This window comes from Eleutherodactylus coqui, chromosome 4 (assembly GCF_035609145.1).
Source record: "Eleutherodactylus coqui strain aEleCoq1 chromosome 4, aEleCoq1.hap1, whole genome shotgun sequence".
Classification (NCBI taxonomy): domain Eukaryota; kingdom Metazoa; phylum Chordata; class Amphibia; order Anura; family Eleutherodactylidae; genus Eleutherodactylus; species Eleutherodactylus coqui.
Window position 1 is genome coordinate 253,597,062 of NC_089840.1, and position 25,679 is coordinate 253,622,740.

Here is a 25,679-nt window from a genome sequence, read left to right on the forward strand (position 1 = left end):
ATTGTGTACATTTCATCAAGTGTTTTTGGGTGGCCTTCCTGACAAGCTCCTCTGTAAAAATATTTATTTGTGCCCTCTCTGTTGTGTATAATTATTTCTGATATTAAACATGGATTCCATACAGATTCCACGTCAAATCAGCTGCAAAATCCACCATGTGAACAGAACCTATTAACTTCAATGGGTTCATTCACATGTGTGTATTCTCCTGCACATTTCAGTCGCACAAAAAAAACCTCTATTTTTCAACACATTCACTCACCAATGGTTCCCATAGAAGTCAATGAGGTGAAGTGAAAAAAGTTTGGTACTGTGTTAGCCAGTAGAGCAAAATGTGATTGTTCTCAGCAAGAGAAACCAAGTAATCTTGTAGATCTGATACCTTTTAATGGCTAACAAAAATACATGATGTTATAAAGAGCTTTCAAACCTACGCAGGGTTCGTCCTCAATCATAATGAAATAGATCCGAAGAGGCATATATATATATATAAACACATACTTATGACAAGGCATAGACATGTGATTAATTTCCACTTAAAAAAACTAGAACAGGATAAGAAGAGAAATAAATAAATACATAAACAGTCCACTGATAAAGATATGAAAGTTTTATGGTCCCTGAATTAGTGTTAGGGGGTCACCAGGCCAGAGTGTTATTTCTGCTATAGATTTATCATACTTCCCAGTCACGCATTAATCTTCTTGAAGCATTTAGAACTCTGTTGAAAGTGTTAAAAATTGTTATACATTTGTACTCCCAAATTCTTCCATGGCTTTGTGATTTAAAATTGCCTTTTATTATGGTGACTTTCATGTGTATATGTTGTGTTCGTGACTAGAAAAGTGCTCGGCCACAGGGAATTCTGTCTTTCTCTCTTTAATCGTGTGATGATGAGACCTCGTCCTCGCCTTCAGTTTTTGCCGTGTTTCTCCATTCCCCAACAGGACATTTACTGCACAGTATCAGGTACACAACATCAGACGTGGAACATGTGAATGTCCCAGGGATCTTATAGTCCTGCTGTGTGTTGGGGATCCGTATCCTGTCTGCAGTCAGTATATGTGAGCAGGTCTTGCAGTTCCTAACCTTACAGGGATAAGTTCCTTTTTGTGTGTTCGGAGAGCAATGCACTCCTGATTATAAAGTTCCTCAAGTTAGGCCTTATGCAGACGGCTGTGACAGGCTCTGCAAACGGAATACCGCAGCGGAGTCCATCACGGCGCCCCCCCAAAGACCCCATACTCACCACCGGATCCGCTGCTTAAAGTACCGCATGACGCTCCGGCGCGCAGGCGCAGTACTGCGCCTGACGCGCCGGTGGTGTGATATGACGCACAGTGGAAGTATAGTGTGACGGGGCGTCTTCCATTGACTACAATGCGTAGCCCCGCAGCAAATAGGACATGCCGCGGGTAATTTCATGCTGCGAAATTCTGCAGTGGAATTCCGCAGCACGTACATTGAGCAATTAGGTTCAATAGAACCTAATAGCTGCAGTGAGATCCACCCGTGGGAATTAGTCCTTAGGAGGTTGCCTGTAACACAGGTGGGGAGGGGAGGGAATATGATTTTCAGACGATCATTGTTGTGTTGAGTATGATGGAGTTTCTTTGGGGTTTCCTTAGTACCTCTAGCTGCGAATTGTAGGTCACTACTAGAGGTATATGATTGTTTCTTTCCTTCTCTGTGTATTGAAGTCGTTGATTCCTGAGTATCCTGGTGGCTCTCGTGATTTGGTCATCAATTAAGGTGGGATGGTAACCATGATTCAAAAATGTCCTTTTAAGATGGTATAGATGTTCCTCTCTGTCTGTTGGGTTGGAGCAGATCTGGTTGTATCTGATGGCCTGGCTGTAGACAATAGACTTTTTGATGTGCTTAGGATGGGAACTGTCCAATCTGAGGTATGTGGGCCGATCAATCAGTTTCTGGTATAGGGATGTCTGTATTGAGTTGTTTGAAATTTTTATGGTGGTGTCCAAAAAGTTGATTTGGGTATATGAGTAGCTTAGTATTAGGTTTATGGTGGGGTGGAATGCATTAAATCTCTCATGGAATTTTATAAGTTCTTGTTCGGTGTTGGTCCAGATGATTATGATGTCATCAATGTAGCGGAAGTAGGCCAGTGGTTTGTTGGGGCAAGAGGCCAGAAAGTCACTCTCCAGTTATGCCATGAAAAAGCTGGCATATTGCGATGCCATTTTATTGCCCATGGCCGTTCCAGTGAGTTGCAGGAATATCTCTTTGCCAAAGGAGAAATAATTGTTTGTAAGGATGAATCTTGTGAGTTGTCACACGGATTCAGAGGCAACCATATCTGGCTCAAGGTGTGCGTGGCAGGCGGTCAGTCCATCTTCATGTGGGATGTTGGAATATAAGGATTCCACATCCATGTTGGCCAGGATGGCACCATCAGGGAGGGGACCTATGGTTGACAGTTTGTTCAGTAGGTCTGTGTTGTCCTGCAAGTAGCTGGTTGTACTCTTCACCAGTGGTTTAAGGACACCTTCCACCCATCCTGAGGTTCCTTCAGTGAGGGTTCCCACACCTGAGATAATTGGCTCCCTGGGTTGCCAGCTTTGTGCAGTTTTGGAAGCATGATGAATACTCCAACTCTGGAGTTCTCCGGTATCAAGTCCAAAAGTTTTGTGGAGCCCACAGATAAGCTTCTGATGACCCTTCTCAATTCCCTCACATATTTCTGAGTCGGGTGTAGTATCCAGTTTGGTGTAGTATCTGGTGTCCGTCAGCTGTCTGTCTGCTTCTTTCATGTAGTCTGATGTGTTCATTCCCTGTCACAGCTGGTGGTGGTAACCATGCCGGTGGAAGAATGGGCTGTTTTATCATCCTGCCCATCGTTAGACGATGGTCTTTGGCAGTTGGGTTCAGGTAAAGTTCTATGTTGCTCTTATTAGTTAAAACAGTCCAATAAATGCTGTGTTTGACTCCCACTTTCAACAAAGACGTAGATTGTGTCGTTATTTCTGGACATACTGTTGCCCCACCTCATTGCCATATCTATCTGCCAGCAATCTGGGCAGCTTTTGAACTGTTTTGAGAATGTAGGTACATTTTAAGTCTATGAGAGATATAAATGGCGCTTGTATCAGGCAGGTAGAGTCGGACCCTATTCCTCTAAGACCATCCTGACTCAGTCATTACATTCATTGTGTGATATAAAAGCCTTGATGGAGTAGCTTAATCGCAGTGACGGATGAGTGATGGACAGGACTGTAACACTCAGTGCAGCGGTTATACTGTATATAACACGATGGTGAACCGTGAATCGCCAAGCAGTAGATATAATAAAAAGAATATGTCTTTATGCTGCATAGTAAAACACTAAAACTACTGCCGCTCTACTGAAATAAGTTCATTAAACAGTTTGGTATTCAGATAACATCCATGTGTTCCTTCTTCATGTCTTATATTTCATTAGCCCATTTCATTGAAGCCCTTGTGGTTAGTTAGTGCAAAAAGTTTACTGCTTTTTCGCTTTCATAATTTAAGTTCTTGTTTTTTGAGTTTCTTTCCTGTAGAAAAAAAAATATATTTTTTTTTTACTTGGAAACCATCAACAAGCAGGAAAGTTCAAAGCAAAACAACCCGCCATATTATGAGAGGCAGAAATGGGAAAAAGTGGTAGCCATGTACACACTCAGATTTACCATTGCGGTATCTATGATTTATGTTTCCTCAATAAACTTTTGGGCAGAGATGGGATTGGGTCTGAGAAGATAAAAATGCTAAACTTTTTCCGATTTAAGGTTTTTCTTACCTTTTTTCTGTGATCTGCTAGGGTTAGTTCCCATCAGCATCAGAGGTACTGTTCTACATTATTTCGTCTTGTAAAAAGTGAGTAGCCTAGTTGAAAGACGAGCAGATTGCATTATAGCCGATGGGGTCTGGTCAGTGCTGTTCGGTTCCATCATAAGATTGATCCGCTCGGCCATGGGGTGCTGCTTTCTTGCTCTGCAAACGAGACCCCCATGTAAATGAGCCCTTATGGGTAAAATAGACACATTGGGAACTGGCTACAATTATATGGTTGAGTAGCTAAAAACTGCAACAATAACTATATCTGTGTAGGTAGTCGAATAATGACATACAATACAATAGTACTGCCATATTGTGCCTACATAAAACTGCCATACAGCGCCTAAACTATTATACATAGTGTTGCTGTATAGTACTACATAAAGTGGCCTTACAATACCTACACAATAGTATTATACCGTGCCTACACTGTAACACTGCCATATAGTGCCTATATAATAATGGTGGTATATTGTCCAGAAAAAAATGCCATATAGTGCCTACATAAAAGTGCCTTAAAGTGCCTACACTATAATGTTGTACAGTGCCCATATAATACCTACATAAAGTGCCATACAGTGCCTACACAATAGTGCCATACAGTGCCTATATAATAAAACTACGATGTAGTGCCCACATAATTATGTGATATACTATCCATACACTGCCTGCACTATAATACTATCATACAGTGTCCACATAATACTGCCATATAGTGCCTACACAAGAAAATCATACAAAACATCAGACTTTTTTTTAACGGATTGCAGTTGCAACCATCCCTTTGAAAACAGTCTTACTCCAAATTTTGTCCCCGATCACGGATGGTGGCTTTAAGGTTTAGGTCTCCAGCATGCTAGCATTTTTTTAGTCTGTGTGTAGTCCATCAACGGACTACACACGGCCAGCATACCAACCCATATTATATTATGTGGCAACGCGCACTACTTATGTTTTCACGCAGGTATGGACTGCGTGAAAAAATTCATCACATTTAGTAATCTGATCCAATCTACACACAAGAGTCGCCCAATCAAGTCAATGGGGATAAAAAAACAGACAGCTCACAAATACCATCCGTGCGCAGTCTGTGTGCTGTCCGTTTTTATAGTGTGATGCAGAGAAAAATAATTTGGCTTGTTTTAGGTTTATTTTTTGCAGACGTGGAAAAAGGATGGCGTACTAAGTAAGCAAAACCACATGGACGAAATACGGAGGCCACACCATGCTGTACATGGATGGAAGAACATCCATTTCCTACAGATTTAAGGGCTTAAAGAGATGGACGAACGGAGCATATTACCACATGGACTAGGGTCTTCTTTTATGACTATTCAAACTCCATACAGTGCAAGTCTGAAGAAAAAAAAAAGCAGGCGGATGGGTCCTGACTAGAGATGAGCGAGCATACTCGCTAAGGACAATTGCTCGATCGAGCATTGTCCTTAGCGAGTACCTGCCCGCTCAGAAGAAAAGGTTCGGCTGCTGGTGCTGGTGAGAGGTGAGTTGCGGCAGTGAGCAGGGGGGAGCGGAGGGGAGAGAGGGAGAGAGAGATCTCCCCTCTGTTCCTCCCCGCTCTCCCCCGACGCTCCCTGCCCGCCGCCGGCTGCCGAACCTTTTCTTCCGAGCGGGCAGGTACTCGCTAAAGGCAATGCTCGATCGAGTAATTGCCCTTAGCGAGTATGCTCGCTCATCTCTAGTCCTGACCAGAGATGAGCGAGCACCAAAATGCTCGGGTGCTCGGTACTCGAGCGAAGCTTTTTGTAATGCTCAAGATCTCATTTCGAGTAACGAACCCCATTGAAGTCAATGGGAGACTCTAGCATTTTTCAAGGTGCCCCATGCTCTACATTGTATTCTATGGTCTGCCGGCACCCCTAAATTGCTTTTCATGGAAGGGCTTTACATAGGGCAGCAGGATCCTCAACTGCAGCTGTCACGGTAGGGAATTGAAGAATTCCTCTGCTGTATCTGTCACAGATACAGCAGATGTAGCGCCAGGGAATTCTTTTTACTGGCGGGGATGAAGTAAACAGTTCTTCATCCCCACGGGGGACACGGCAGCAGCAGAGGGTAAGTTTTGTTTTTTTTTACACTAAAATTATTGCTTTTCAGGAAAGGGCTTATATGTAAAGCCCTTCCATGAAAAAGAATTCAGGGGTGGCGGCAGACCACTGCTTTCAATGGAGCCGCCTGCAGCAGCCGCGGCTCCATTGAATACAGGTGGGGAGGAGAGGGTCAAAATTTTCTCGAACAAGACATGGTGCTCGGCTCAAGTAACGAGTACTTCGTGTATGCTAATTCTCGAACGAGCATGCTCGGTCATCTCTAGTCCTGACCTATCTTTCTCATGCATAGTATTAATGTGCGAGAATCCCAATAGTGGAAACGAAACCATTGAAATCAATGGTTTTGTCTTTTCCCATTTCGTGATTTTCACGGCTGCAAAACGGGACTAAAACACAGCCATCTGTTTAAGCAAAAAAAAACCCCACTGATTAATTATTTATTATTTTGGAATGGTTTAGGATTAGGGATGAGCGAGTATACTCGCTAAAGCACTACTCGTCCGAGTAATGTGCTTTAGACGAGTATCTCCCTGCTCGTCCCTAAAGATTCGGGGACCGCTGCAGCTGACAGGTGAGTTGTGGCGGGGAGCAGGGGAGAGCGGGCGGGAGAGAGGGAAAGAGAGATCTCCCCTCCGTTCCTCCCTGCTCTCCCCTGCAGCTCCCCGCCCCGCGGCAGCACCCGAATCTTCAGGGACGAGCAGGGAGATACTCGTCTAAAGCACATTACTCGGACGAGTAGTGCTTTAGCGAGTATACTCGCTCATCCTTATTTAGGATACATCGTGTCATCACCGTTTCATGTAGTAGTGATTTTGTTTTTTCAAAGGAGAAAACGATCTGCAAATATATATATATATATATATATATATATATATATGTAAATGGAAAAATAATACAGCGCAGCAACAGAGGACACAAATGGAGCCGTATTTCATGCATCATAGATCAGCCCTGGGTTAAGTCTCAGCTCACTTACATAAATGTGTTAATTTCTCATAGCTTGGTGTATCCAACCAACCAACAAATTGCGCTCTGCCCAGGGAAACATCAAACTGTGGATCCAGTCTGGATTGCGTTCAGCAAACCCTTCCTGTCTGTAATGTCATCACTGCTGCTGTTCTTATAGGAATCGGTCCAAACGCACAAATACACATGTAAGGTGGGCTTTTCCTGGTTTACATACAGAACAGAACCCCCCATACATGTACACTGCTTAGGTTATTTAATGGGTTTTTAAGGATTAGAAACAAGTGTCAGCTTTGCATCTAACTACTCCCTGTTCACCTGAATTCTGCTATACCAGGCACAACCCTATAGCAGATATGATAGTGAAATAAGCAGGCCTTTTTAATGGTATTAGACACCCCCTTTAAGTCAACCCCTACACCCGTTACTTGATATATACACTGAATGGCCACTTTATTAAAGACCCCCATCTAGTAGCGCATTGGACTTGCTTTGGCATCTCCAGTGAGTAAAAGGGCACAACATTGGATAGAGGAAAAAATTACCTGGTCAGGTGAATTCAGATTTCTATTGCACCGTGCTGATGGGAGGTCAGAATTTGGCGCAAGCAGCATGAATTGATGACCCTTCCTGTCAGGCTTTGCAGATGACACAAAGTTAGGAGGGATAGCTAACACTAGGGAAGAGAGAGAGAATATTCAAAAAGATCTAGAAATACTTGAACAGTGGGCGGCGACTAACAGAATGGTATTTAACAAGGAGAAAAGTCCTACATCTGGGCAAGAAAAATGAAAAAAGCACATGCAGAATGGGAGGAATTGGGGTAAGCAGCAGCACATGTGAAAAAGACTTGAGTATACTAATAGGTCAGAGACTGAACATGAGTCAACAGTGTGATGCAGCAGCCAAAAAGACAAACACAATTCTGGGATGTATTAAGAGAAGCATAGAGTCTAGATTGCATGAAGTCATTAGAGATGAGCGAGCACGCTTGTTTAACGCTGCTACTCGATCGAGTAGCAGTCTTATCAAGTAACTGTGTACTCGCCCGAACAGAATGCGGGGGGGGGGGGGGGGAGCGGGAGGAGAGTGAGAGAGATCTCTCTCTCTCTTCCCCACGCTGCCCTCCGCTCGCCCCCCCCCCCCCCCCGCATTCTACTCAATCGAGTAGCAGCCCTAAACGAGCGTGCTCGCTCATCTGTAGTCTTTATCCCCCTCTACTCTTCCTTAGTCAGACCTCATCTGGAATACTGTGTCCAGTTCTGGGCAAGTGAATTTAAAAAAGACATGGACAAACTGGAGCAAGTTCAGAGAAGAGTTACCAAGATGGGGAACGGTCTGAAAATCATGTCCTATGAGGAACGGTTAAAGGATCTGGGAATGTTTAGCTTGCAAAAAAGAAGGCTGAGGAGACTTAATAGCTGTCTACAAATATCTGAAGGGCCGTCACAGTGCAGAGGGATCAGCCCTATTCTCATCTGCACAAGGAAAGACTAGAAGCAATGGGATGAAACTGAAAGGAAGGAAACACAGATTAGAAATTAGAAAAACTTTCTGACAGCGAGGGTGATGAATGAGTGGAACAGGTTACCACGGGAGGTGATGAGTTCTCCTTAAATGGAAGTGTTCAAACAAAGGATGGACAGACATGTGTCTGATATGATTTAGTGAATCCTGCACTGAGCAGGGGGTTGGACTCGATGACCCTGGAGGTCCCTTCCAACTCTACCATTCTATGAGGTGGAGTAATGGTGTGGGGAATGTCTTTCTTGCCATACGCTGGGTATTCTGATAACTGTGGATGAATGCTACAATGAATTGCTGTAGTCCAGAAAGCCAAACAAGGTCCAGCACAGTACTAGATGGGGTTCTCTAATAAAGTGGTCAGTCAGTGTATATGTACTCCATAATGTTGCACGCAGAAACTGCAACTTTCCCTGCAACAAATGAGATACTCTATTGATGCTTTAAGGCAAAAGTTGAAAAAGTTATTAGTTCTGGGTATAAAATAGCCAGTGAAGCAGCATCAGAGGCATCTTCTGTGGAATGTTATTAGTTCTGGGATGCCCAGATGAAAAAAAAAAATGTTATATAGTCCTAAAGGCTGAAAACGTCCTGGTCATTAAGGAGTTAAGATACACTTGAATATAAAGAAAATAGAAACTTATTCTATAAATAAATATTTTGATTACCGAAAAAAAAGAAAAAACAACATCTTGAAATCCGAAGAAGATGCGTCTTCCTAATTAGGTGCACAAAATATTAGCGCGACAAAGAATCTTTGTTTATTTAATATCACTTATATGACGTTTGTACTAATGATTTCAAGCTGCTACCGCCTGTTAATTAGCACAGAGCTGCAGGTCGCATCAACACCAGCATTCTGCAACATCGACCGAGAGAAGTGGGAAATGATTTTTATCGCACCTGTCATATTATTGTAAAGTATGGAGCTTATAGGTATGATAACTAGAGTCTTATGAATTGGGTCTTCTGAAGGGCTTAAAGGGGTATTCCAGGCATTTAGTACTGATAGTCTATCATGAGGACAGATCATCCTTAGGCAGGGGTTCACAGCTTGGAATCCCCGCCGATTGGCTGATCCTCCAGCCTGCTGTTAGTGCAATCGGGCTGGAGTCCACATAGCTGGTCAGAGCCAGAAGAGTAGTGGAAAGGCTACTCCTATCCTCAGGACAGATCATCCATAGGCAGGGGTTCACAGCTTGGAATCCCTGCCGATTGGCTGATCCGCCAACCTTTTGTTAGTGCAATTGGGCCGGACATCCACATAGCTGGTCAGAGCCAGAAGAGTAGTGGAAAGGCTACACTCCCATTGAAATCAATGAGAACGATGCCTTACATTACAGTTTTGGCACCTCATTGGAGTCAACTGGCATAGGAGAATCGATACATATGCCCAATTGTGCTACATAATGATCGTACCTGTGCTACACCTACTAAACGTAGCTCAACCACATTGCTATGTTGTGTACTGTTGTAGGGGGGTTGCTATTCACTTTTAATTTTTCTATTAGGCTAGTTTATTGGTGTAGGCCTTATTGTGTGATCTGTGTTATCGTTGTGCCACTGGGGATGAGGGTCTGGAAATCAGCAGACTCCACCCTGCCATCTCTGACCGGTTTCTGGGTGTTAGAGAGAAAGAGGAACTGGACAGAGTTTGTCGAAAGTTGCTCCTGTTTGTTACGCCCTACAGCCCTACAGAGGAAGAAAGCATTGTGCTGGCCAGCTCAATGGACAAGATCCTCATCGTTTCTGTATACTCAGATCGTCTTTCCTCACCAACTTGTGCAACCTGACCCGGTAGGCCTCTTGGATACATTAACACCTCAATAAGGCCTCAGAGATATTAGTTGTTCTACCCCTGTTATGGGAACAGTAAAGTGACACTTATCGTTCTACCCCAGTTGCACAGCATTCTAGAGACATTTGTTGTATTATCCCGGTCTATGTGAGTCTGTAGAGATCTACTATGGTCTAGTTGTTTATAGTTATATCGTTAGTTTATTGAGCATAAGCATTTGTGACTACCAAAGCTTTACTTGAAGCCTACGGTGGATGCCATTGCCAAGGAGCCACCATAGAGAGATGGGCTATCTGCCAACAGTGAGTCTAACATGGCCAGATCCCGGCTATGAGTGGTTAATGACTTTATTGCCTACTATAGAAGACAAGAGAGCCATGACCGCCTCCTTGGTGCAAATGCACACAGATTTGACACTCCCTATTCTGGCCGAACCGGCCAAGGCAATTGCAGATGATAGAGAGAGCTCTCAGCCATCATGCCGGCCATGCTCACACAGTCTCTTTAAAATCCCTTGACACATCACATCGTACATCTACCGCAGCTGCAGTCTTGACCCACCATGTCATTTCAATGTATATGGCATCAAGCGTAGATTTCTGTCCTTCATCTTTTTTAATCTGTTCTTCTCTGGACTGCCGTTACTCCATGTGCTTTTCCTCCACTGTATATGTCACTAACTTTAATCCTTCTGGGACTTTCATAGCCTTTCAAAATCTACTTCAAAAGAGGAACAGGAACTCGGCTACAATGACGAAAACCTGTCTGGAGCTGAAATAGAAATAATACATAGCATTTTGTACAATGTGAAAAATGTAGAAATATAGATAGATATGAGATAGGTAGAAAGTATTTTTTCACTTATTTCCCCTTTTTAAAGGCCATTCTAGCAATTTCCATTTTCAGTTTTTTTACACTTTTCAATACATTATTTTATGGCCCCTGGCTACAGCCGGAGTTGCCACTCACCGTTCCCTCCCGTCGGCCATGGACAATGGTTTATGCTGCCCCTTCAGTGTGGTAGATGCCGCACTGTTCTTCCTGCAGCTCGTATCTCCTGTAAGCTTGTATCTCATGTCTCCCCTCTCAAAGGACCAGCAGTTGCACCTACAGTGGATATAAAAAGTCTACAAACCTGTTAAAATCCTGGGTTTTTGTCACGTTAAAAAATCTGACAAAGGTGAATCATTTCAGATTTATTTCTGAAGAATTCCATTGAAAAACATACTAAAAACAAAAAATAACAAAACTAAAATAAGGTTGTTGCATAAGTTTGCGCAGCCCCTTATATTTGGGGATCTGGTTGTGTTCAGAATTAGCCAATCACATTTAAACTCATGCTAAACAGTAGTCAGTACTCCGCTGCCATTATTTGCAGTGACTCTGATTTACCCCATATAGAGTTCAGCTCTTCTCGGAGGATTTTGATGACATTTTCCAAGTTGCATTTTTCAGCAAAAGCTATAAAGATCTTACAACACATCAAAGGGGTCTGACTGGTGAGAGCTATCAGTCAGGAGAAGGGGACCAAAAGATTTCCAAGACATTACATATACCATGGTAGACAGTGAAGATGGTCAGCAAGAAGTGGATTAAATTTGGCACAACAGTGACATTACCGAGAACTGGACGTCCCTTAAGAATTGATGAAAAATCCAGAAGAAAATAGTTCCGGGAGGCTGCCAAGAGGCCTACGGCAACATTAAAGGACTTGCAGGAGTTTCTGGCAAGTACTGGTTGTGTAGTACATATGACAACCATCTCCCATATCCAGAGGCGTAAGTTGAAGCTTCTGGGCCCCAATGCAAAACCTGTAACAGGGTCCCCAACTATAATGCCTTATTTATAGTACTGGGCTCCCTATATGGAAAAGAGAGGTCTTATGGGCCCCCTAAGGCTCCTGGGCCCGGGTGCAACCGCATCCCCTGCATCCTCTATAGTTACACCCCTACCTGTATCCTTCATATGTCTGGGCTGTGGGGTGTGGGGGCAAGACGGAAGCCTTTTCTAACAAAGAAAAACCTCCAAACCCGGCTAAAATCTACACCAAGTCTAGCAAAAGTCTGTGGGAGAACATGTTATGGTCTGATGAGACCAAGGGGGAACTTTTTGGCCATAATTCCAAAAGGTATGTTTGGCACAATGACAACACTGCCCATCACCTCAGTGAAGATAGTGGGGGCAGCATTATGCTTTGGGGCTGTTTTTTGGCTGCGGGAACTGGGGCTTTAGTCAAGGTGGTGGAGGGAATTATGAACATTCCCAAATATCAGTCCATTTTGGCACAAAACCTTCAGGCCTCTGCTAAAAAGCCAAAGATGAAGAGCAATTTCACTTTTTAGCACGACTACAACCCAAAGCATATTACCAGATCAACAGAAAAATGTCTTCGCCAGAAGAAGACCAGGGTTTTGGAATGGCCCAGCTAGAGCTCAGACCTGAATCCCATTGAAGATCAGTGGATTTGACCGAGGGCACTACACACGAGATGCAAAGATTGATGCCATTAAAAAGTACTACTTGTCTTGCAATGAACATGCTCTCATATAGTTAGGCCAATGAAAAAATTTTGAAAGCTATGGCTTATGTAAGGCTGTGTCAGTAAGGGGTTAAATAACAGTGATCCTGGCTAACAATGCAATAGGCATTATGGACCATACAGTCTTATCAAATCCCCACTGAACCTTTTCTTTCCTTGATATATATAATTGTGTATTGCCAAATGCAGGTATTATTTGTAACCCCCCCCCCCCTCCCCCCAAGCAAAAATTCTGCTAAAGCGGAACCAAACTTAGCCTGAAACAATCAAGTACAGTTATTGTTCCATCGTCGTCGCTCCAGGACATAATGCGCAATTTAAAATATCCTAATCGGCCGAAATCCAATGCCATTTACATGTGAATATCACAAGCGCCGCCCTGGATTGTGTATTTACCCTTTTATTTTTGCATATACAGAATAAGCAGACCTCTTCTAGTACCGGCCTGGTTCTGGGATTACAGTGGCCGCCATGAATCTTTAATGCTGGAATGATAAAGGAGCTTAAAAGCACCTTAAGAAAACAAAGTAGTAAAGTTCTACGCATGATCACCTCAAGCCATTCACAACCGGCTTTTTAGAAGATTATTAGAGCTCGCTATTGATTACAGCGAGACAGCCAAGATTTCATCTCCGAAATTCTCTGGATACTTTAACATTACAATGTCCTACTTCAGAAGACCAATAAAAGTAGCTTACATTATATAAGACTTTGATGGTTACTTAGCAGAGTATGACAAATATGCAAAGGGATTTCTGTACTGATTTAAGACATTCGGTTTAATCTTCTTACTACAAGGAAATGTAACGGTAATGACAATAATCTGCTAAAGTACACCTGTCTACTAATGCAGCTTCGGTATCTCCAAGACAAGAACGGAGATGAACAAAAAGTTTCACGGGCTTAGAGATTTGTAGATGATCAAAGAACATGGATCATATCAGGTGACTTAGGACATCTTAAGGTAAGTAGAGTCCATTGTGTGTGTTCAAAGGGGACTTGAAGCGGTTGTGTCTCTAGGTATAGGCATCTGGGAGACCCTGGCAGTGATTGCTCCCTTTAGATTGAGCAAGCATTTCTAGGTGGCCAACGTCAAACATGAGCATGTAATCTGACTGAGTCATTGACATACTTAGGGGCGTGAGGTTCTTTGGTGGACATGTATTTGAAATTTCGACCCCTCCTTAATTCATGGTCATTGATTGCCAAGTCCACTGAACGCACATAAATACTACGAGTGGTCTTCAAATGGACACTCGCTGTTTTGACTGAACAGTTGGTGCCACAGCAAGTGTATCTTCAAAGACCAACACCAACCAGGGACTATAGAAGCAAGGACTGTTCAGTCAAAGATCACTGCCACCTATTTATATGGTTTTGAAAACAAATGAACGTTAAGTGGGAGGGCAAGAGAAGGCAGAAGCCAATCAGTGTTCGAGGGAATGCACATGCAGAATAAGAGCACACCTTACTGAAAAGTTGTTGGCTTGTCATTGAAAGACAATGATTACCTGTTTACATCAGGTGATAATCAACCAGTGACGGTTTTTAGGTGAGCTGAAACAAAGCGACTAGTGAACTAATTCTTGACCGTCACCAGGTTGGTGGCCACTGTCGCTTAAATTTGCTCTGTTGAGCGACTTTTTGGATGATAGCTCTCCCATGTAAAGTCCCCCTTAGATTCCAACTTACTAATGCTTTTTCCACTGCCAGGCAAAAGCGTCAAGTCAATGAACTATCAATTTGAATTTCTGGTATGCAAGTTTCAAAGTTCTTGGCAGAGGCGGTACTCAGCACTGGGTTCACTTTGACTGGTTGGTAATACTCTCTGTGTCCAAATATGGTGGATGTGGTTTGCGGCACATAGCACTCTGCCTCTTCCACTCACTGGCATTCTCTCAGGGTCTCTGCCACCTCGCCCTCTGGAATTGCAGTCTATGCTTGATCTTTGCCACAACTGTGTTCTACTTCACCTCATTCTATGCAACCCCATCCAGTACAAGACTATTATATATCTTCCCTGGGACATGTCTGGCATCTCCAATACCCTCATTCTGACACCCCCCACTCTACTGTGGTGCAATTACAGTATTATGATTAAGGTCCTTACATTTTATGCATCAAAGAAAATGTACTGCTACAAAGCATGGTAGAATTCTCACTCCATGACATCAGACTAAATAGAAAGACCGTCGCGAAACTGAGCATAGGTTGGTAGATGAAGTTGGGTGACAACTATTCTAGTTGTCATGGAGCATTATGGCAGGCATTGTGGCTGGCTTGGCAGCATTATGGCTGCCATGGAGTATTGTGGTTGGCATGGCGGCATTATGGGCGTTATGGAGGATTACAGTAGATGTAGAGGGCATTATAGTTGGTAAGGTGGCACTATGGCAGTTATAGAAGGCATTGTGTTTGGCGTGGAGCATTGTGGCAGTCAGAAAGCATTATGACTGTCATGGGGGCATTGTGCCTGCCATGTAGAATAGTGGCAGGCATAGAAAGCATTATGACTGTCATGGGGGTATTGTAGCTGTCATGATACATTCTTGCAGCAATAGTGGCCATTGTGGTTGGCATGGGGACATTAGGACTGTCACGGAGCATTGTGGGAAGCGTAGAGGGAATTGTGGTTGACTTAGGAGCATTTTGGCAAGCATAAAAAGTATTGTGGCTTTCATAAGAGACATCATGGTTGACATGAAGCACCACTGTAAAGGTCATGGGGGCATTGTGGCCATCTCATGGGGTTATCATGACATTGACATATAGCAATAAAAATTAGTGTGTAGTTGAGGGAATGCTTTTCAAGTCAGATTTGGTGCTGATTTCACCCACTGATTAAAATCTTATTGCACTAGCAAAATAAGTTTATATGAGGCATCCTTCCTTTTTCACATGACTGTACCTTAACTTCATGACCGTCACATGATGTGAGCAGAGCCTGAGACATCATCTCAGCAGATGGAAGTGGAGCTGTATGGACTGTTTGTGAAGAGAGTTAGAGGTTACTTATCTAGTCGCACATACTGCATTGTTAAAAAGCCGCTGAACACAGAGTTTTCTGTTCTTTATGGTTCGATTCTCCTACACTGCGAGCCCCAGCTCACTAACGATAATAAACCATGAGCCTAACTGAGTGAATCTGCAAAGATTTTAATATGTGACATTAAAAAGTAATGTGAAAATCAATGGACATCTTGAGCTGGGTCACTCCAGCGGGCCGGGAGAAGAGACACTAATGGCTGTCCATTATCGAGGTCTCTGCCATCTCATGGATGTTCTCAGACTAAAGCCATCTTCAAAGCCATTCAATGTATTTTCTCTATATGGGTTTTATTGTATTTCCCATGTAATTGTTTCATTGATTCTTCCCCTCCTTCTCTTATCTCTGACTATATTTACAAGAGTCTGCACTCTCTCGTTCTCTAGCGGTCCTCACTTTGAAAAATAAGACATAGCCGAGTCTGGGCTGGGACCTTCAAAATGCACTGCATCTACCCAGGGGCATCATGCAGTGCTTAAGGAACTTGCAGCTCAGACATCTCATGGGTTCCGAATTTTCTTGGATTTTTTGTCCTTAGGATACGGTAGGTTTGCAACCTAGTCCTGTTATTGCAATACTTGCAAAAATGATGTCCTTATGTGCGTGGCTACTGCAGTGAAGGTCTGTGACCCCAAAAGATCATTGTAAAATGCCAGAAAACTCTCTTAATATAGCTTCAGACTTTTGTATAAATATGTATAACATTTCTTGCCTCCTACGCTCCTTCTGCCACACAGGCTGCTTGTCACTGATCAAGCTGCTGGAGGTTTCTCTGGGGCCAATGTCAAGGAGTAAGCATTGCATACTGGGGATCTTAGGGTCTGTCTACCTTCAGTGCCAATGCCTGTAACCTCTAGGGGGTGGCAAGTCCCGTCTCCTAGTCTAAGCATATGCCTAAACCTTCTTTGCTGGGGCCTATGGATAATAACAGTGGTGCTCATGAAGAGGGTCATAGGCCGGTAACAATCAGCCGTCATGGGTGCATGGGGCTGCTGATAACCATATGCCAGATTGGGTGCCGACATACATTCACATGGCTATAGCAGCATTGCTTTCCAGTTTGGAGTCCAGTTAAGGAATATCCAGGTGCCAGCCAGGTTCTTCCCAGGTGGCACCATGGAGTCACGCATCTCAGAGTAGGGCTCCGGGTTCGGAAGTAGAGGACCGCCATGCCTATAGCAATGAGAAGATTAGCAGGAACCAGCCTTAGGGATGTCGGTCTTTTCCTCACTCCATGTCTTCTTCCATAGGTTCTGGGCAGAGCAACAGCAAGAGTCGATCGCTGGAGCGGTAGAGAATATTCTCGGATTAACAGATCCTTATCCTCGTCTTCAGAACAGTCTCCTCATGGCATGGTGTGTCATCTGGCAATCATGACTCAACTCACGGTGGAAGAGAAGAGCATGGATGCAGCAGGAGTCCAAGTAACTCTGCAACCCATGTGCCATCTCCAGTTTCCCAAATGACTTGTCAACCAACTATTGGGCAGTCTGCGGTCCCGGCAGTGATGGTCCCTCCAGAGGTACCCTCAGAAGTCACGAGGACAGAAGTATCCAGTGAGTTATCATGTCATCCTGCCTGGTCAGTTGACGCATCTCCTAAGGATATCGATATATCTTCATTATTGAAGGCTGCAGCAGCTAATCTGGATAGTAGGGCAATTAACCCTCCAACTTCCACCTTGGGGGTGCCACTACCTGCGCCTGAGTGTGAGATAGATAATTCTAGATTGGCTTCTAGGAATTCGTCATTTTGTAGGATAGGTCCTTTGGGCATTCACGTGTGTCCTGATATCAAAGAGAAAATATGGCGTCAGGAGTATGTTGTATGGTCTTTGGAACCAGTGGATAATGTGGCAGTCAACAAATAGCATAGTTTTGAATGCAGATCTGATAAGAAGCCCAAAGTGGCCAACACCTTTGGGACCTTGGCTTATATTTTTTGCTAGTGTTTTTCAGATGAATGAAAAGCAACAAAAAACACAAAAACAATGACCATATGCTTACTATTGTGCTAATGCAGAAGGGCAGGTAATGCACCCATTGCTCAGCATGCAGACAGCCAAACTGCTATATTGGAGGAGCACATGTGCGCGCTACTAATTAACAACCACTCACACATCCTCCTTATATAGAGGGGGCAGCTACCCAGCACTATACTTCCACATAGATAATGCAGCTTCAAATTAAGGCCCATTTAGACACAACGATTATCGCTCAAAATTCGTTCAAAAGCCGTCTTTTGAACAATAATCGTTGTGTGTAACTGACATCGTGCAGTTTTCGTTAAGCTCATCGTTATCTTTCAGGGTGCTGAAAGATCAGCGATCAGGGATTCACAGCGGGATACAGCTGATACTATTGTTTCAGTTATATCCCACTCGCTGATTACAGGCTGGGTATGAAGAACAAAGCGGTCCAGCTCTGTTCTCCATACCCCGCTTGGAGCGCTCAGCTGTATAACAGCAAGGCACTCTGTGCAGAAAACATCTGGATGCAGGAGATAAGCAGGGACGCCCCACTTGTCTTCTGCATCCTCCGCTCAGAGAGCCCGGCTGTATGACAGCCGGGCGCTCCGAGCAGAGAACAGCTGGATGCAGAAGACAAGCAGCTCTGCTTGTCTTCTGCATACCCCGCTAGGAGCGCAAGGTGATCGCTCAATGTTTGAGCGATCATCATGCGCTGTAAATGACACAACGATTATCGCTCAAAAGTTAATTAGTACCTTGACTACTTTTGAAGTCTCTGGATTACTTATTCCATTCACATGAGTTTGAGTCTTCAGCGTATATGGTGAACAAAAGTTTAGCTGGGATAGCCTTCATGCTCAAGTTATGAGGTAAGAAGCGCATTCCCTTTAGGGGAATTTATAAGGACAAGGAGAAATTGTTCAACTGAAACTGCATGGAATAAAGAAAAAGCTACTAGTGAGCGAACGTTAACAGAACGAGGATATCCTAGGGGGTTAATAGAACGAGCAAAATTTAAGGCTACAATGAGAAATTTCTTGCTGAACAATAAAAAGAGTGTGTTTAAGCAAAAAAAGCAAAATCAGGTTAATCTTTTCACCTGCAGAGGGTTCGAAATTTGGCCGTATTCAAAATATTTTTTTGAACTGCTTACCAATTTTGCGCCAGGACAGGATCCTGGATTTGATTAAAGGGGTTTTCTGTGGAAAATACTACTGATGACCTACAGTATCCTCAGGATAGGTCATCAATAGTTGGTCGCCTGGGGTTCGTTGCTCGGGACCCCGACCCGCAAATACACAGAAGTCGGAGCGGAAGCAGCGGAAGCCTCCGCACCAATCTTTGTGTAGTGGTCGGCGCTTGTAACTGCAGGCATGGCTCTCATTGAAATCAACAAACCTATGCCTGCAGTTACAAGCGCCGCCCACTACATAGAGGTCGGTGCGGAGACTTCCGCTGCTTCAGCTATGACCTCTGTGTTATTGCGGCACTGACAGCATGCACCCGCTCAGCTGACCGGTCGGGGTCCCAAGCCTATCAACTATTGATGACCTATCCATAAAAGTTAAATAAAACCTTGTTTTTATTCTGTAATCCAGGGAGTTTTGTATCTATTGCTGTTTACGATGGACCTGCACTTGTCTATGCACCCAACAGGACGGGTATCCATGCGGTGAGCTGGCGATTGGAGTTGCATCTATACTGTGGTTGGTTCTGTTATAAGCTTGGTTCTGGTCCTGCATTTAAATTATGAGTTTGGTTCTGGTCCTGTATTTATGTTATTAGCCTGGTTCTGGTGCTGTATTAATGTTATAAGCTTGGTTCTGTAGCTTTATCTATGTAACAAGCATGTTTCTGGTGCTGTATCTAGTGTTATGAGCTTGGTTCTGTAGCTTTATCCATGTAACAAGCATGTTTCTGGTGCTGTATCTAATGTTATGACCCTGGTTCTGTGTCTGTATCTATGTTACAAACTTGGTTCTGGTCCTGTATTTTTATTATGAGTTTGGTCCTGGTGCTGTATTCATGTTATAAGCTTGTTTCTGTAGCTTTATCTATGTAACAAGTGTGTTTCTCATGCTGTATCTATGTTATAAACTTCGTTATCAAACTGTATCTACTCACTGAACTTGGCTCCGGTGCTGAACCTAGGTCTATTTGTATATATATATATATATATATATTTATATTAAAAAATTTTCTTATGATGGGGGGACGTCAAAACACATTTCACACGGGGTGCTATCTAAAGCAAGGCTGGTCCTGCCACTGATGGCATCTGAAGGGCAAATGAGCATTATCAATGAAGTTGATCAAACTTGCAGAGGGGAAGGGATACTAATATCATATAGGTCATGGTTGATAAGGTGGAACTTTACTGTTCTCTATGGACCTGTAAGGTATACGTAAAGGTATATGTGTTAGAAGTAGAGATGAGCGAGCACCAAAATGCTCGGGTGCTCGTTGCTCGAGTCGAACTTTCCGCGATGCGCGAGAGTTCGTTTCGAGTAACGAACCCCATTGAAGTCAATGGGCGACCCGAGCATTTTTGTATATGACCGATGCTCCGCTAGTGTTTTCATTTGTGAAAATCTGGAAAACCAAAGAAAGTGATGGAAACGACACAGATACGGATAGGGCAGGCGAGGAGCTACATGTTGGGCTGCATCTCAAGTTCCCAGGTCCCACTATTAAGCCACAATAGCGGCAAGAGTGCCCCCCCCCCCCCTAACAATTTTTACTTCTGACAAACCCTCATTAGCAAGGCACACCTTAGCTAAGCACCACACTACCTCCAACTAAGCACAATCACTGCCTGCGGGTCACACCGCTGCCTCTTCTCCTGGGTTACATGCTGCCCAACCCCCCCACACGACCCAGCATCCACAGCACACACTCCCTGCGCAGCCTTCAGCTGCCCTCATGCCACACGCTGGCCCCATAGCCACACCACCCTCATGTCTAGTTATAAGTGCGTCTGCCATGAGGAGGAACCGGAGGCACACACTGCAGAGGGTTGGCAGGCCGGGCAGCGACCCTCTTTGAAAGTGTGGGCGATAGCCCACAATGCTGTACAGAAGCAATGAGAACTCCAATCCTGTGCCACCTCCGTCAGGAGCTGCAAACGTGGGCATAGCAATCGGGAATCCATGTGCCCACACAGTATTTATTCTGTCATGGTGTCGCATAGCTCAATCCACACTGCAAAGGGAAAGCCGTCAGCGCTCTGCCCTCTACCCAAGTCAGTCAGTGCCTTTGTGCCAGACAGGTCAAACACCGCGATGGGAGCTAAGTTTGCACCAACAGCATAGGTGGGTCCTAGGAAACCCAAGACATGAACAATTAATAAATCTGAGTGGCCAAACATGGCAGACTTGCACCGCGCCCACTACATTTTTTTTTCGGCCCACAGCTTCAGCAATCGTAGGCAGGAAGCGGACTTTCACTGCACCAAGGACATAGGCCTCTGCACAAACCCTCAGCAATCGCGGGCCTACAGCGGACTCCAATGCTAGCGTAGCTGTGCACGTCTCATTAGCGCTGTATTGATCCTGTAGTTTGTCCCAATGCAGTGCCCCGGATAGTAGAGCTAACGTCAGATTAAATACAGGTGGGCTTCGGCCCACACTGTATGCCCCAGTCAGACCGGGGTTTTTTATAAATAGTCACAGGCAGGTACAACTCCCCTATGGGAAGTCTGTGTGGAGTGGACCCACAGCATGGGTGGGTCCCAGGAAGCCACTGACGGTACATTAAAAAATCCCATTGCAGTCCCCCGGATAGCTGAGGTAACATCAGATAAAGTACCGGTGGGCTTCGGCCCACTGCATGCCCCAGTCAGACTGGGGGGTTTTAGAAATAGTCACAGGCAGGTACAACTCCCTTATGTGAAGTCCGTGTGGACCGACAGCATGAGTGGCTCCCTGGAACCCACCAGCGGTACATAAATGTATCCCATTGCAGTGCCCTGCACAGCTGAGCTAACGTCAGATTAAATACAGGTGGGCTTCGGCCCACACTACATGCCCCAGTCAGACTGGGTTTTTTTATAAGTAGACACAGGCAGGTACAACTCCCCTATGGGAAGTCTGTGTGTAGTGGACCCACAGCATGGGTGGGTCCCAGGAAGCCACCGGCGGTACATAAATAAATCCCATTGCAGTGCCCTGGACAGCAGAGCTAACGTCAGATAAAGTACAGGTGGGCTTCGGCCCACACTGCATGCTCCAGTCAGACTGGGGTTTTCTATAAGTACACACAGGCAGGTACAACTCCCTTATGTGAAGTCCGTGTGGACCCACAGCATGGGTGGCTCCCTGGAACCCACCGGCGGTACATAAATAAATCCCATTGCAGTGCCCTGCACAGCTGAGCTAATGTCAGATTAAATACAGGTGGGCTTTGGCCCACGCTGCATGCCCCAGTCAGACTGGGGTTTTTTATAAGTACACACAGGCAGGTACAACTCCCTAATGTGAAGTCCGTGTGAACCCACCGGCGGTACATAAATAAATCCCATTGCAGTGCCCAGCATATGTTTTCTGTTGTCCATTTCAAAGTATTAGCAAATAGCAATCCAAGTTTCCGGCTACTACCACGCAAGCATCTTTCTTAGGAATTACCAAAGACGATCACAAGTAAAGGCCTCATCATCAGTCTGTCCAAAATCATTCAGGGAGTATGTGGTTCTCAGATGGCCTGCTTCCACGAAGGATCGGTGCCTGCTGCTACTCTGTCCCTTGTCCTGCAGGGATGCTGTGTTCTATAGTCACCTGTATTCCGAACTCAGCTGTACGCTTATCTTTGGACTTAGCAGTACCAACAAGTTGGAAGCCACCATTGCTCTACCAGTCGGCTGAAAGTTTCAGCTAGGGATAACGGACTAGTACCGCGGTTTTATTTAGTTGGTCTTTGGAATGTGGCCAGGATTAGTGGGCCGTGGCGGGGGGCTTTCTTATTGTGTCGTTTAAGGTGAAATACTTGGATTGCCGCCAGATGGACCACTGTGAAAGCATTTGCCAAGAATGTTTTCATTGTTGGAGGAGGAGGAGGGGGATGTTTTTGAGGCAGTATGTGTCCTGTGCACGTGTCCGTGGTTATATGCACCTTCCCAGTAACCGCGTTGCTGAAAAATTGTCGCGCCTGGGGACCTAGTAGCGTGGTTTCGCCGCCATCATGTCTTTGGGGAGCCTACGTTTCCACAACCCTGTAACATAGCAGTAGCAGCAGTATAGGCAGAGCCCAGAATTAGTAACATTTCAGTGGTAAGAGTATGGACAGACCCCAGTAACATTTCCGTAGCAGCAGTATAGGGAGAGCCCAGCCCAGAATTAGTAACATTTCAGTGGTAAGAGTATGGACAGACCCCAGTAACATTTCCGTAGCAGCAGTATAGGGAGAGCCCAGTATTAGTAACATTTCAGTAGTAGCAGTATAGACAGGCCCCAATAACATTTCAGTTGCATCAGTAGGGACAGACCCCAGTAGCATTTCATTAGCAACAGTAGGGACAGACCCCAGTAACATTTCATTGGCAGCAGTAGGGACAGGCCCTAGTAACATTTCATTTGCAGCAGTATAGACAGACCCCAGTAACATTTCATTTACAGCAGTAGGGACAGGCCCCAGTAACATTTCATTTGCAGCAGTATACACAGACCCCAGTAACATTTCAGTAGCAGCTGTATAGACAGACCCCTGTAACATTTCAGTAGTATAAGTATAGACAGACCCCAGTAACAGTTCATTTCCAGCTGTATAGACAGACTCCTGTAACATTTCAGTAGTATAGGTATAGACAGACCCCAGTAACATTTCATTGGCAGCAGTCGGTACAGGCCCCAGTAACATTTCATTTGCAGCAGTATACACAGGCCCCAGTAACATTTCAGTAGCAGCTGTATAGACAGACCCCTGTAACATGTCAGTAGTATAAGTATAGACAGACCCCAGTAACAGTTTAGTACTAACAGTAGGGAGAGACCCCAGTAACATTTCATTGGCAGCATCCGTGACAGGCCCCAGTAACATTTCATTTGCAGCAGTATATACAGACCCCAGTAACATTTCAGTAGCAGCTGTATAGACAGACCCCTGTAACATTTCAGTAGTATAACTATAGACAGACCCCAGTAACAGTTCAGTACTAACAGTAGGGAGAGACCCCCAGTAACATTTCATTGGCAGCAGTAGAGACAGACCCCAGTAACATTTTAGTAGCAACAGTATAGACAGACCCCTGTAACATTTAGGTAGAAGCAGAATAGGGAGAGCCCAGTATTAGTAACATTTCAGTAGTAGCAGTATAGACAGGCCCCAGTAACATTTTCGTAGAAGCAGTATGGGCAAAGCAGCACATAAACATTTACGTTGCAGCAGTATAGGGAGAGCACAGTATTTTTAACATTTCAGTAGTAGTACAGACAGGCCCCAGTAACATTTACGTAGAAGCAGTATAGGCAAAGCAGCAGATTAACATTTCCGTTCCAGCAGTATAGGGAGAGCACAGTATTTTTAACATTTCAGTAGTAGTAGTAGCACAGACAGGCCCCAGTAACATTTACGTAGAAGCAGTATAGGCAAAGCAGCAGATTAACATTTCCTTTGCAGCAGTATAGGGAGAGCACAGTATTTTAAAAATTTCAGTAGTAGCAGTTAAGACAGACCCCAGTAACATTTCAGTAGTATAAGTATAGACAGACCCCAGTAAAAGTTCAGTAGTAACAGTAGGGACAGACCCCAGTAACATTTCATTTGCAGCTGTATAGACAGACCCCTGTAACATTTCAGTAGTATAAGTATAGACAGACCCCAGTAACATTTCATTGGCAGCAGTAGGGACAGGCCCCAGTAACATTTCATTTGGCAGCAGTAGGTACAGACCCCAGTAACATTTTAGTAGCAACAGTATAGACAGACCCCAGTTACATTTACGTAGAAGCAGTATAGCGAGAGCCCAGTATTAGTAACATTTCAGTAGTTGTAGTATACACAAACCAAGGTAACATTTCAGGAGCAGAAGTATCGGCAGACCGAAGTTACATTTCTGTTGCCGAAGTATAGTCAGACCCCTGTAGCATTACTGTGGCAGAAGTATAGGTAGGTGGAACAGAGTTACATTTCTGTAGCAAAAGTGTAGGCCAACCCCAGACACATTGGTGTACCATGAGTGCAGGTGAAGCCCATAAAAATTACTTGGATTACACTGTAGGCGAGGGCCCGAAAAATTGGTGTACCGACAGTACAAATGTACCCCAGAAAAAATGCCCATGCCCAACCCAGAGGGCAGGTGAAACCCATTAATCGCTTAGCTTACTGTGGCTTAATTTGTAACTAGGCCTGGAGGCAGCCCAGTTAAAATAAAAATTGCTTCAGGTGGAAGTTTCAATGCTTTAATGAGAATTGAAATGTATAAATATTGTTTACAAAAGTTATATGAGCCTTTTGGGCCACAGAAAAATTGCCAGTCCGGGGTGATTACGTGAGGTTTCAGGAGGAGGACGAATATCATACACAGATTGACAAAGGTAAAGGTCCCCATTTTTTACGATGATAGAGAACAATGCTTGCATCCGCGGTTGCAGTGAAAATAAGCTTTAGGTACCGCTGCTGTCCGCTGGTGGAGTAGAGAAGTCTGGGGAAATCCAGGCTTTGTTCATCTTTATGAGTGTAAGCCTGTCGGCACTGTCAGTTGACAGGCGGGTACGCTTATCCGTGATGATTCCCCCAGCTGCACTAAACACCCTCTCTGACAAGACGCTAGCAGCAGGGCAAGCAAGCACCTCCAGGGCATACAGCGCGAGTTCGTGCCACATGTCCAGCTTTGACACCCAGTAGTTATACGGAGCTGAGGCGTCACGGAGGACGGTCGTACGATCAGCTACGTACTCCCTCACCAACATTTTACAGTGCTTCCTCCGACTCAGCCTTGACTGGGGAGTGGTGACACA

General features: G+C 44.5%; 1 long non-coding RNA gene across 2 annotated transcripts in view; it reads right to left on the reverse strand.

Moving 5' to 3' along the window:
* Positions 1–454: 454 nt before the first annotated feature.
* The window catches only part of LOC136626232 (uncharacterized), a 58,761-nt gene continuing 33,536 nt past the window's right edge, over positions 455–25,679 (reverse strand). The window contains exons 3-6 of one of the 2 annotated variants that reach the window (XR_010792645.1): positions 11,146–11,283; positions 10,738–10,947; positions 3,782–3,975; positions 455–3,536 (exon numbers count right to left, since the gene is read on the reverse strand). This is a non-coding gene — a long non-coding RNA (uncharacterized lncRNA). Of the gene's footprint in view, positions 3,537–3,781; positions 4,006–10,737; positions 10,948–11,145; positions 11,284–25,679 lie in introns of both variants that reach the window. The other variant, XR_010792644.1, reaches the window with a different exon arrangement.